The 12956-nt window shown below is 45.5% G+C and overlaps 1 protein-coding gene across 1 annotated transcript in view; it reads right to left on the reverse strand.

The window, feature by feature from the left end:
• The window catches only part of Oct-tyrr (Octopamine-Tyramine receptor), a 40029-nt gene that overhangs the window by 11683 nt on the left and 15390 nt on the right, over positions 1-12956 (reverse strand). Inside the window, exon 2 of the mRNA XM_076388350.1 lies at positions 6179-6378. The gene's annotated coding sequence lies outside the window, so the exon portion shown is untranslated. The remainder of the gene's footprint in view (positions 1-6178; positions 6379-12956) is intronic.

The raw sequence follows: 12956 nt of genomic DNA on the forward strand, positions 1-12956 counted from the left end.
ACTTTCAAATTTTCCTTCAAATTCGCCAGAATTATCCCGAAATTTTGCACGCACGTTTCACCGAGTGCAGGCTTACTGAACACCGCGAAGCGTGAGATAAGTCCACATAATCAATGCATTCCATTTCACGTGGCCTGGCGTGATATGGCATAGCATAGCGTGACGCGGGTCAACTATGTTTCTGCATTCATGCACCTTCAAACGTGATCCCCTCGCCGCGAGGGTCGCCCAGAGTCTGCCTCCGCTCCACGAGGGCCGAGAAATTTTCAAGGACTACTTCAAACTTTCCAAATCCCAGCTAGTTTTCTTCATCGCGCAATAAAAGTCACGACGAAGGCTAATTGCTCCTTCCCCGTGGCCCCTTCGCGGGTTACATACGCCTGGCCAGATGAGAGAATCGATTTTCGTCGGTTTCTTGAAGGAGTAAAACTTCGGCAGAGTGGTCATAGCCACGTAATCCTGGATAATCAGGGATTCATATTCTAATATTATAATTTTTACTTTAATTTATGTTGTGGAAGCGATGGTGATTCTCTTCGATGAGAGTCAGCCGAAATTTTATTATTGACCACCGCGAAATTCGACCAGGCTCGTCAACCCCGCTAATGAAGGGTCAACTTACGTCACAAGCTTTCGTTATCCCCGGGCGCTGTTAATTTTAATGTTTGCAAATGAAGCCAGCACGCGTGGAGAGATTCATGAAACAAATGCCGCGCGATGGTTCTCTTCTTCCATTAATTACTAGACTGCTCTCGGTTTGTGCTTAACGAAAGTCTACTTCGAACCAGAGGGTAATATGACCTGAATGGATTAAGCACCGGGGGGCATCCAGAAACTTTTTAAGCGAGGCAAGAGTTACTCGAGGAAATTAATTGATCGCTGAAACGAGCTTGACATTAGCCGCGTTAAAATCCTTTTGCAATTTAGATGCACGTCAAGGCAACGGAGACTCATCCCGACGTTAGAAGGCGAAAGAGGGAGAACGGTCCTCTGTACAATTAAAAAATTCTGCTCGCGTCGGACAAGACTGTTTAGCGTAATTCCAGATAACAGTTACACGATCTATCGTCGTCGTTGGCGTGCTTATGCAAAAAACTCGGCTTCGCTCGCGCAGTTTGCTAATTATCGCGTAATCTCATCCCGGGGACTCGCGTGCGGAGCGAAAGCGGCTTAATGAGTCCCCGAGGAGGGCAGAAAAGAATCAAGGACGATCGTTTCGATCGCACTGACGACTTCACCGTGACGTTTTCGACGTTAAAAAAGCAGAAAATTGTCTGTTCCGCAATCTCTTAACTATTTTTCGCTCGATTCTTTCATCGCAGAATTATTGGGTCATTTCCAAGAGTAATTTCGACGTCTGACAAATGGAATAACATTTTCCTGAACCCTTTCAGCGTAGACTAGTTCCAGAGAAATCTCTTTGCATACTTCATTTGAAGTTCAACTTCCTTTTCAAAAGAAGATTAATGTAATATGTATACAGGGTGGTCGACAACAGATGTCAAAAATATAAAGGGATGATTCTACATGTTAAAAGAGAACGAAAATCAAGAGCAAAGAATTTGCGTTTAAGACTTCGTTTCGGTATTATTAATCGTTGAGAAAATGTCTAAACTTCGCGACAAATATGCCCAACTTAGAGCTTATTCTACTGCTGGCCTGCAGTAACCACTTCCGACACAACGAAGTCAATAAAATATGTCCAGAATCTGACACAGCAAAGCCAATAGAACCAATCTTAACTCAGGCACCGCGATGCCAGTAGAATAAGACCCTAGTCAGACATATTTCATTCTCGTCTTGCATTAGCATATAGAATCGCCCCTTAAAGTTCCTGACACCTGTAGTTAAACATCCTACATATCTCTACAGATTAAAACAGACATTGTAGCTCTATACAGTGTTCAACACGTGGCTCACGAATCCCGAGAGCGTCGACTGAAGAAAAATGTCGTTAAGCAAAGAGAACTATCATCGAAAAGGACAGTCTTACGTTATTGCGGTTTGATTCCATCCTTGTTGGTCAGGAAGTTCGGGGTTCGTCGAGATACCATCCCGAGACTCCAGCGGTCCATTTGTTCCATTTGTTCAGCAAGTTTTCGCAAATCTCCGGAGGGATGGCGGTCAGAGTTGCTCTCCTCGGGTCTCTCCCCAGCTGCACCGCGATAAATCTCGTTATCGGAAACGTAGCAGGCAGTTTCGTCGAACTTACAAATCACAGTTTACAATAGCCCAATTACCACCACGATTACACGCCCATATTCAGCTCTAACTCCGACTAGAAATTCCAATTCGGTCGCAGCGAGGCGAACGAATCTAGAGCAAGCCAAAAATAGACGGACTCGAAAAAATTAGCCACGGTTCGCGCCAAGGCGAACCCTCCCTCGCCTGTCCCACTCCCCTAAAAACCACGACGAAACAACAGAATAACGTCGACGAGTTTCGGGTCCTCGCAGCCGTGAGGAGCACGTTTCATGAATTTCTCAGCGACAGTCGACATTCATGAAACATTCACGTCCGAAGGATGCGCGCGGCGAGTATCACAGCGACGCGCGAGACACGAGCAATAAACCCCTCTTTTCTTCTCAGTCTTGGGGAGTCCAGTTTCCCTTCCCCTTTTCAAATTGCGCGGCGGGAGGAAAAGTCGTGGGACTCGTATTCCCTCAGCCGTAAAAACATTCAACCGTCGGCGCACGCGAATTCTGCATCCCGCGACGAGGGAGCACAGCTCGGCCGAGCAAACGCGCGGAAGTAACAATTTTTTACGAGGAGCTCGAGGAAAGCGGCCACCAAGAGCATTTCGAGGCGAGCCAAGTCGTCTGGGGTGATCCGCTGGAAACGATCACTCCTGAACGACATTGCTAGGAAGAACCGCTCGCTGTCGATTCTTTCTAAACCTCTCTTTTATTTCTCTCGTATTGTTAGTCTTTTGCTTTTGGTGAATTGCGCGGCAGGATTTGAGGGAACGAGGGCAGTAAATTTACTAGTAAAAAGGTCTGTAATAAAAATTCGGTAAAGTCTGTCGATGCAGAAAATCACGTCGCGAGAAAAAGCTAGTCCTTTCCACCCGAAATCGTACACAAGCGTCAGAAAAACGACAATCCATAAACTGAAAGGATCAAAGCGAAGCTCCTCAGCGGGAAATTTTGTTTCTAAGAGGATTGATATCCTATGTACCAATTTCATTGAAAGATAATACCGCTCCAAGGGTATTGCAGCAGTACCCCGGGTGCAGCGATTTCCCATCCCTTCTTCCAGTCGAACGATCCTCTTCGCGCGATTCCTGATCTTAAATACATATTTCCTTAAAAAATTCCGTTTTTTCGTCCCTTCTGCCGTCTCTCGATCCCTCAATCACGCTTAATCCTACGAGAGGAATATTAAATCAGATAAACCAGCGTATAGAGGAGAATGGATAGTCGAGGAATCAAAAATGAAAGTACGTATCGCGAGAATTAGAAAGCATCCGAGGGGACGAAAATGGGACAAGGCTGCGGGGTGCGCGTGCACTTCGCCACAGGGCTGTACCGTGCAGCCGCGAAATGAAAATAAAGAAAAAGGGAGGGAGAGGGAGAGTGAGAGACAGGGTGGAGCCGAGGGTAAGAAAGGGGCAGAAGAGAAAGGGGAACTGGTAAACGCATTGACCCGCTAGACGGTTCTTTATTGCTTTTAGCGGCGAAGCTCGCGCTCAGGATGGGCCTTTCCTTAAAGACACTCTTCGTCAGCGGAATGGAAGAAATTACGAGCGATTGCGGTGACGTTTGTCAAACTCCGCACGGTTCGTTGGGGCGGCGTCTCTAAGCCGTGATCCTCTGGACGCGACATCAGCCGAGGCTGTCCCATTTATAGGACCATCCGCCGAAAAGAGGAAAACTTTTGCATTTGTCAGCGTCAAAGCGACATGCGGCGCCAGAGCTGAAGCAAACTTCCCTTCTCCTTTTCCTTTTATTAGGACCTCGCTCGGTATAGTTAGATCCTTGCAGGAACTAATTAATTCGACACCCATTAGTCAGCTATAATACACAGTTCCGAAAATCGTCATTATTGTCGCGCTGCTCATTCCCTCGCATTATTCAATCCGCCCCCGTTGCTCAGGCTGTCATGCGACTAAGACGATTAAGCGAGTGCCTCCGTTGTTTAGCGATCAGTAGGTGCCCGTCTATCGTATTAAATTCACGGGCGTTTTACGCAGAGGTGACTCATAGCTAGAGTCCCCTCGTGGCTCGATACCTTCGAATTCGACCGATCGACCCGTTAATAAAGTGACAATGAGCGAAACCGTAACCGTTCCGAGCAGTCCTGGGTTTGTCTTTGTCGTCGAAGCAATCGATGGAGCTTAATTGACTCGAGCAGGAGAGAGAGAGCATTCGCCATTACATCGACTTCGACGATGAACCGGGTTACGGTTTCGATCGCTGTTCTGAAATTTTCGAGGACCAATCTCGAGGAGCGCTCCAGGGAAAGCCGGTAGCGTAATTTCAACCCCGTTACGATGGTTAATTTAATCCTTCTGCTCCATTGGATGGCAGAGAAATCATTCTAGAAAATAAACCAAATATTAAATATAAAGGTGAATACGAAGTCAAGTTTTAAAGAGAGCCCTGGTTTCCATAGCGCGGCCTGTCTGGCGCGTCTGACTATTTCAGGTTGTTACTACTTGCCATCGCGTACCGCGCATAAGTCTACAAGCGTCGAAGTCTTCAGAGACTCCCGGGCTATGAAGCTTCTAATTATTTCAGAGAATCTTCTAGTCTGATTTCTATGTCTCACAGAGCCTCTCATCCACTCGAACGAGCGCAACAGCGGAAACGAGGTGAACACGGGGAAACACAGGAAGATAAAGGAGAAAAGCGTTACGTAAAGCACAGACAGACAATTGACTGTGTAATAGGCCGGATGAACAGGCGTGACGGGCGCTCCGTGATTTAAATTATCGAATATGCGACGCTCCATTATCCACGCACAAAGTGACAAATTAAAACTCCAATTACGGCTTCGATTAATGACCGTCCCTACCGTCAGGTACACAACCAGGATTTTTCAAACGAATCGCCTACGCAACCAACCATTTTCTCTCTTTCTTTTTTTTCCCCCTCTCACGTCCGTTTCGAACGCGATTCCGCGCGAAATAAAATGGGATAGCCACGACTCGGACGATTAATCGTCTCGTTAAAAACTTCGAGCCAGAGGATTAAACGCGGCGAACCGCGGGACAAACAAGGTGTCCCTGATACACGGGACAAACCGAAAAGTGTTTCGGTCGTTTGTGCTCTACGTAACGTGAAATTGCGCCTGGCATCCTGAATATTTTAATCCCGTCAAGCGTTGACAGTAGAATAATTTATAGGCGAACGGGCTGCTGATGACGTTTCGACGAAACCGCGGGCCCGAAATTGCTCGAACCTCCATTGAATCGTTACGCACGGACAGACGTGCCCTCCTCGAGGCCTGGGAACATCCAGGACAAGAGGGACACAATTTTCTCCGGTTACAACGAGCTCACACGATTTCTGACAGTTCTCCGCCGTCAGACAGAGAATTATGGAGATGTTCATAATGTTTTACGACCCTGAGGACCAGCAATAAATTATGCAATCCTTCGCAGCGCTGCAGAAAACCGGAACACTGTCGTGTACTTCCTGCTGGCGGAAACTGCTTTAAAGACCGGAAGTACTTCGGGCCATCTCGAAATTTCCGAATCTCGCGGGCCTTGAGACCGATCAATGCTGCTTGTGTAATCTCCCCCTGATCGTAAATAAAACTACACGTACCTACATCAAGCGGATTATTGGTCAAACAGATCCATGTTTCTTCTCTGCTGTACACTTTTTTATGCACTCAACTTTTCGCATCTTCCTCGGTTCCTCGTGCTTTTCCAATGTTTGCGCAGACTTTATTTCCCCAGAAGATTGCAGTACTTTTTACTATCGCGATTGTTCCTTAAAGCTTGTTAAATATGACGATACGGTGAAGTGTAACAGATGTACTTTACTGGGGAACTCTTTTCGAGACCTCCAATAGTGGTCTCTGGTACGAGGAAATTTCCAGAAAAACAATTCTCTACGACGTCAATTTCGGTGACATCGGAAGACGTAAAGCCTTCGTCTGCCCGACCCTTTGATACTTTCGGTCGAAATCTCTCGGTCGGGAAAATAATTTCGTGGGTGAGAATACTCACGGTCGAATCCAACGTCGATCCTCCAGTAGTCGTCCACCAGTCTTCTCTGTTCGAGGCCCGACCGTCGAGTGTCCGCCGCGCGTCACATTTTTGGTCGTCCGTTTCCGGTAATCGGGCCTTCGATCGGTCAATTCCGACGGCGGGTCGAGCTGGAGCGGATCATCAATTCCTATCGTAGATTATATTGCCTGCGCGGGGAACTGAAAGAAAGAAGAGAAAGCCAGAGTCAGACACTCTCCCCTGGAAACGTTATCGTCGGTTTTGTCGCGATGATTCTCATCAATCACGGAATCGAATCTCCCGAGTAGAATTCGTTCGGGGCCACGGCACCAATGGCATCAGCCACGCGACGAGATTTATACGACCTGTCCCCTTGACGAAATGTTGAGCCGATGAAAAATTGCGGACGAAACCATAAGTGACTCCGCGAGCTGATTCATGTTCGATTGCTTTCAATTGCTATTCATTTGGACTTGGTTCTGTCCTATCTGTAGGGAACTGTCGGGAATAGAAACTATGGTGAATAGAAACTATGGAGAATATACTTGATGGTATGGTCTCATAGAGCTATAGTGGCCAAGTCGTGGGTTTTTTGATACACCTATACTTTACGAACGATATTTTCTATTTTACAGCAAAGCTAATAAAATAAGTATTCAATCAGACATAATAACGTCAGTAGAATAAGCCTTGAATGGGACACAGCGACATCAGTAGAATAAGCCCCTAGCCAGACACAATGAAATCAGTAGAATAAGTTCCGAGTCAGACAAATCGAAGTCAGTAAAATAAACCTCAGGTCAGACACAGCGAAACCAGTAGAATAAGTCTCAAGTCAGACACCACGAAATCAGTAGAATAAGCCTGCAATGGAGGCTGCAGCCCTTCACTATTGATAAAATACAGTGTAAAATTATCTATGATTCGCAGTAACGAGAATAACAGACAGACAGACTTGTCATTCGGCTACTGTAGTGAAAAAATTCGACCTACCTAACTATCGATTATAATTGTATAGTAATAATATAGCTTAACTACTTTTTCACAAATCGTTTACCTTGCCTCTTAAATATTCTGCTTGAAATATGAAGGGTTGATATCGAAGCTAGATTCAGCGAACGACGGGAATGATTCACGGTCACTTTCCTCCAGGAACGTCGTCTCCGAATCGCGTACAGTGGCGTTCTAAACAAGGTTCGGTTCAGCGAGGCAGATCGCGCACGATAGGAGTATTTCCTGGTGTGTCATGAGGAATGTGGCGAAAGAAAACACGATTCCACCGCATCCACTCGGAAATTTCGTCCCACCTTCGGTCCCTCCGATGCAAACGAATAGGATTTCGCTGCGGCTAGGACGAGGGAAAATTTAATTCGGGTCTTAACCCAGTTTCGGAAGAACGCGCACCGAGAAGGATCCTGAAACGATCCTCGATACGGTTTGCGTCCGCTGCGAGGACGTGTCGAAGTGGCTCATATCGACGGGCCAAACACAGAGAACTCGAATTTAACTGTCTGGATCCTGTGAAAGGGAGGCCACGATCGTAAAACGGGATTGCAACGAGGGGCCTCTATTTAGGCGAATTTCAACACAACTCTGCGAGATTTAATACCCTTCCCTCCATTTTCTTGTATACGGCTTTCGAGATAGCGCTGACAAAATTAGTACCGTTACACTAACTTCGTTTACTTCATGTGAAACGCCTGATATCTTGTCTCACTGCTGGACCTGTTTGTCTGACAACTCTGCACCCCGCCCTGAACAGCTCCAATTGCAAAGTGACCCAGAAATGGTCAAAGAAAGGTTCTGAAAGTTCAGCTAGCTATTTTGTGAACAGCCTGTACTCTCGAAACGAGTGTTTGCAACGACTTGAAAGAGTCCGGTCGTTTCTCGAGACGAACGATTGCTCTTGAAGTACATTGTGACAGGATTAACAAGGTTTAATCAAACAAAAAGCTAGGGTGGAGGACACATTCGCCAGAGGAGCAGAATCAGAATGGGTCGAGTTTACAGGCAAAAGATTTTACGCACAATTTCTCCCCATTCTCGATTGCTCGCCTACCTCTCCGTAGGTAATAGCTCGCAAAGACTGAAATTCAGCTCTTTGTAGTCGCTTCGAGTGACGTGCCTTTACAGTTTATATCATTTCCGCGAGGCGCGCGAATCAAGCTCCTTTTACGATCGAACGTGCATCGATGGAACTATTGAGAGTTCGACTGAATCCCTGTAAAATCGTGTCTCGCAGCAGGGAATCGCAATGCAGAGATAACTTGACTAAGAAATTACCGCTCGACGTCGCGTAAATCTACTGCCAAAGACAAGCCCTGCATTATATTATATTTTCCCTGTGGCATATCGGAATTATTCAAAAGTTACATTGTTAATTAACGCAACGCGCATGTTAAATGGGCGATATGAAATAACTGTAAGGCAATAATATAATTCACAACGAATTTAACGGTATTCGGGGTACATTTGTTCACGTATTCCCTACCTTCTTCAATTATTAATATAGAAATTGCCAAACGAGTGTATATTATTTAAGGGTACAGATATCGATACACGGTGGAGCATTAAATACATTATTTTATATCTGCGCGTTATGGATAACCGTAATGTCATTTATAGATTTTATTGGAAAAGAGGCGGCACATGTCCGATGACCGAAATTTTCCATCGATTCCATCGGCTCTGTCCAGTCGATTAATCGAAACGGACGTAACGAAATGTCCACCGGCGGATAGAATTTGCTGCACATTGCCGAGGCCTATGGAGCCATCGACCAGGGGATATCGACTTCGAGCAACGTGTCACCAGTCAGTAGTTTTTTTTTGTCCTTTTTTTCGGTTAACGCGAACGCATTGTTGTTTTCGAATTCGTCGGACGCGTGCGAAACGCGCGAAATCACCGGCGTCGCTGGATGTTGTCCGCGCGATCGTGTCGTGTCGATAGCCGCGAATACGCTGTCGCTTGTAAATTTCAATCGCCACCGTTCACCGACTCATTTGCCGATTCGCCAGGTAGCTTTTTCTGCCGCTCGGCGATCGTTTTATGGTAACAAACCAGCTCGACTTCATTTTTAGACAGTGACAGATTGATCCCGAGTTCCTTTTTAATCCTTTTTACGCCTGGCGAAAAAACTGATGTCGAGTCATACTCACTATAGAGGTGCAAAGGATTAAGGAAACGTGTCCTACCTACTGAGTTTTGCCTTCAATTTTTTTTTTTTACTACACGACCCTGACTATTATTCTTAAATTTACAGAAGCTTGTAAGTATTACAGAATTAAACACGCTTTTCATGAAATTGCAATAGAAATAGAACTGCACCGACTCTCATGTTTTGCATAATTTTCACGAGCTGCGCTGTATATCTGGGGTACTTGGACATGTGTTTATCATACACGCCAGTGCATGCGCAATTTTAAAGTAATTAAAGATAATGCAAGGTGAAAATATAAACTTGTACCATGGTACTCCGAGAGCGAATGCCTCTGCTTCCAGCATGTAAACGCAAGTAGGTGTCAAACTGAGTAAATAATGTTGTAGAAACGTGCGCAGAAACGAAAAAATTCTGGAACTCTGTGAGGTTTGCCGAGAAGAAAAGGCATCGTTGGACATTTCGTGGTCGCAGCAGATCAAAAGGACACCAAAGACTCTTTCAAATCTTCTTTGGGAGCCCACCGCGCATCATTCTGGCTCGGGAAATGCATTTCAGTTTCTGAAAGCAAAACGGCCCTTTTATTTTGAAATTCCCTTTGATATCCTACATGCTAGTGCACTGACAACGCGGGTTGGACTTGAGAGCCTCGTATTCTAATGGCTGATGGATATGGAAGCTGGATCTTATCAAGGATGACTTCTTCCAACTTCAACCAACTCTGAGGACGCAGGTACAAATTCATCGCAGCGGCTTTCCAGAAAGTATAGGTGACATAGAAGATTTGGAAAAGTGAACTATAGAAAAGTTTTGGGCAAAAATTGGTCAACGTTGACTGGCGATAGCTCCACAAAAAATCATCGCACGATCATGATCTTTTTTTTAAATTCAAGCTTAAAATCTGTAGATGAAGATAGTATGCCTTAATCTTAAATATAATGTACCTTTATGATTGTATCCCCATAAGTCTGAGAACATGTTTTTTATATTGAATATTGCTAAGTTTGACGGGATATATGGACCTGCAAAAATTTTTTTCAACAATTTCGTTTATAGTAGCACAAAGTGTGAATTTTCCCCTTTAATTTAAAAAAAAATTCAAGTCGCTGCGATTTTTTTCGCAAAGTTACAGCACTTTAAAGTAGACCTTGCATTTTTGCATTTTTATGGAAAAGTGCTAAGTTTTCAAAATGCAAGGGTTACTTCAGAGTGCTGTAACTTTGCGAAAAAAAATCGCAGCGACCTCAATTTTTTTTTAAATTATAGGGAAAAGACTGAAGTTTATGCTACTATAAGCAGCATTCCCAAAAAAAATTTTTGCAAGTCCATGCATCCCGTCAAACTTTGCAATATTTAATACGATAAACATGCCATTAGATTTAAGAAGTTCCAGTGGTAGGAGTGCACTAAAATTAAAATCAATACATAGTACCTTAAAATAGAAATTTCAGGCTTCAATCTAACAGAAAAATCACAATCCTATGGTGATTTTTCGCGGAGTTATCGTCGGTCAAAGTTAGCCAATTTTCACCCAAAATTTTTCCATACCATCCTTTTCTTCAACAATATATAGAATAAAACATTTTACGACACCAGCTACGCAATTCTCTCGAAATAGATACTTCCAGACCTTTCCCTTAGCCCACTGAATCTACTTTATCTCGACATCATCAAAATCCACGATCTTGCATCCCTTTATATAAATACCATACCCTTTCAACTTTAAGCCCACACAGTCATAGCGTTCCAACGCAGACGCGTCACAAAGTACTTTCAAGCACGAGCTACCTTATCTCCCAGCTCGGTTATCGGGATTTTGAGTTCTTACACGCCTCGGGAGTTACCAATTGACCCACGATTCGCTCGAATCGGGGACTGCGACTAAAACAGGGGGGAAAAACCGTGAATCAAATGAACTGCTAGTCGTGCAACGTTCTCATCTGTCTGCTCGGCATTTACGTGTAAATGTAACGTTTTCGTTGGCGCCGTAGAGGCAGACTGCAGAGGAGCGCTGGCACCGACACGATAAAGCTATTACGGCAGAACGATGTCAGCCTTACGGACCTTCCACGATACATTTAAACTCGGTCATATTTGTCAAGCGCGCGCGTCTCATCGCGAAATGTTAAACCATTTGCCTATGTACACAGCGTGTCAGTCGCGAGCGAGGTGGTTTCACGTCGACAACGAGCAACTCGATGGCGTGGGAGAGACTCGTCTAAGGAACCTGGCTGGTCTGAGCTGCAGAACAAATTCGTGGCATTTCGAACGGACGAGCAGAAGAAATTTCGAGGTCGCGATGAGATTGTGATTGCTCTCTGTACTCCCACCTCTTTCACTCTTAACACGCGGGGATATTGAATTGGGGCGAGTCAGCGACTCAAGCGGAATCCGTTTGACAATTTTAAAGCCGCCACGGTTTCACGTATGATTAAGCGTGAGAAACGGCCCAGGCTCTTCCAATACAGTGTCTAATTCGCCGTGAACGGGAACAATAACCAGAACGCGGCGCGACGAAACAACCGCGAAATTATTCCCCTCGTTTCCGTCCCACGCGAGATCTGACGTTTCGCGTCGCCGCCACGGCCACTCTTTCCCCGAAGCACGGCCTGTTTTTAAGGGTGCAAAATTCATGGGCGCGACTGTACCATTCGCGACAGAAAGACCTACTGAATCATGCAGATGCATTCAACCGGAGAGGAGGAAAATCGAGCGTCTTGCGCGACGAATGGAAGTGTTTTGCTTTACAATTCGGAAGCGGTTCGCTTCGACTTCACTACTGTTACATACATATACGCAGGCACGTACATGTGTTAAACTCGTGAATCGAACTTCTTCATATTTTCTATAAAACCTTGTTACTGGAACCTATTCCCCCGGGCCAAAGAAAAAGTGTACAGCCCCAAAACTCACCCCTCGCTACTTTAAAAAGCACCGACGTCGATACCTTTTCAACCCTCTTCAACAACCTCTCTCTCCACCCCTAACGAACAACCGACTCGTGAGTATCAGCAGCTGTTCCTCGGTTTTTAGGCAATTAGCGCCAGCATTCTCGCAGCCTTATCTGCGCGTAATAACGTAAACGTCTCCTTTTGTCCTGTATTGGCTGAAAGCGGCAACCAGCAAGTTCTCAACAACATAGCGCGCAACACCCTAGCTTCGCCGGGGGGAAATTACAAACAACGTCGACGATAAATTCTCTGTGAAGCCTCGAACCAGCCTTTATTTACGTTCACGCGCATAGTGAAGGGGTGTCGAGATCGAAATCGAGCAACCATAAAGGGCCGATAAATGTGATATACAGAGACAGAGCTTAGAGACTGGCCATATAATAACTCTTTGTGGCGATAAAGGGAGCAGACGTTTCCCGCCCCCGCGAAATCGACATGTCCATTTATCGCAAGCTCTGTCGAGGATGCTCTTGTTCCTCTGAATCCTAGACGTCGCGAGGTTTTACAGAGAAGGGGACGATCTGTGATCCAAAAGAGGCGGGAAAACGAAAGGGTGGAGAGAAGACACGCGAGGGGAGTGTTTACGCCACGCGACATTGGTGGCTGCTGCTGCTGGCAAGCTTCCATTGGAAAATGAAATTTTCGGTTCCGAAGGTATCGAGCTCGCTGC

This window comes from Calliopsis andreniformis, chromosome 12, assembly GCF_051401765.1.
Source record: "Calliopsis andreniformis isolate RMS-2024a chromosome 12, iyCalAndr_principal, whole genome shotgun sequence".
NCBI classification, from domain to species: Eukaryota; Metazoa; Arthropoda; class Insecta; order Hymenoptera; family Andrenidae; genus Calliopsis; species Calliopsis andreniformis.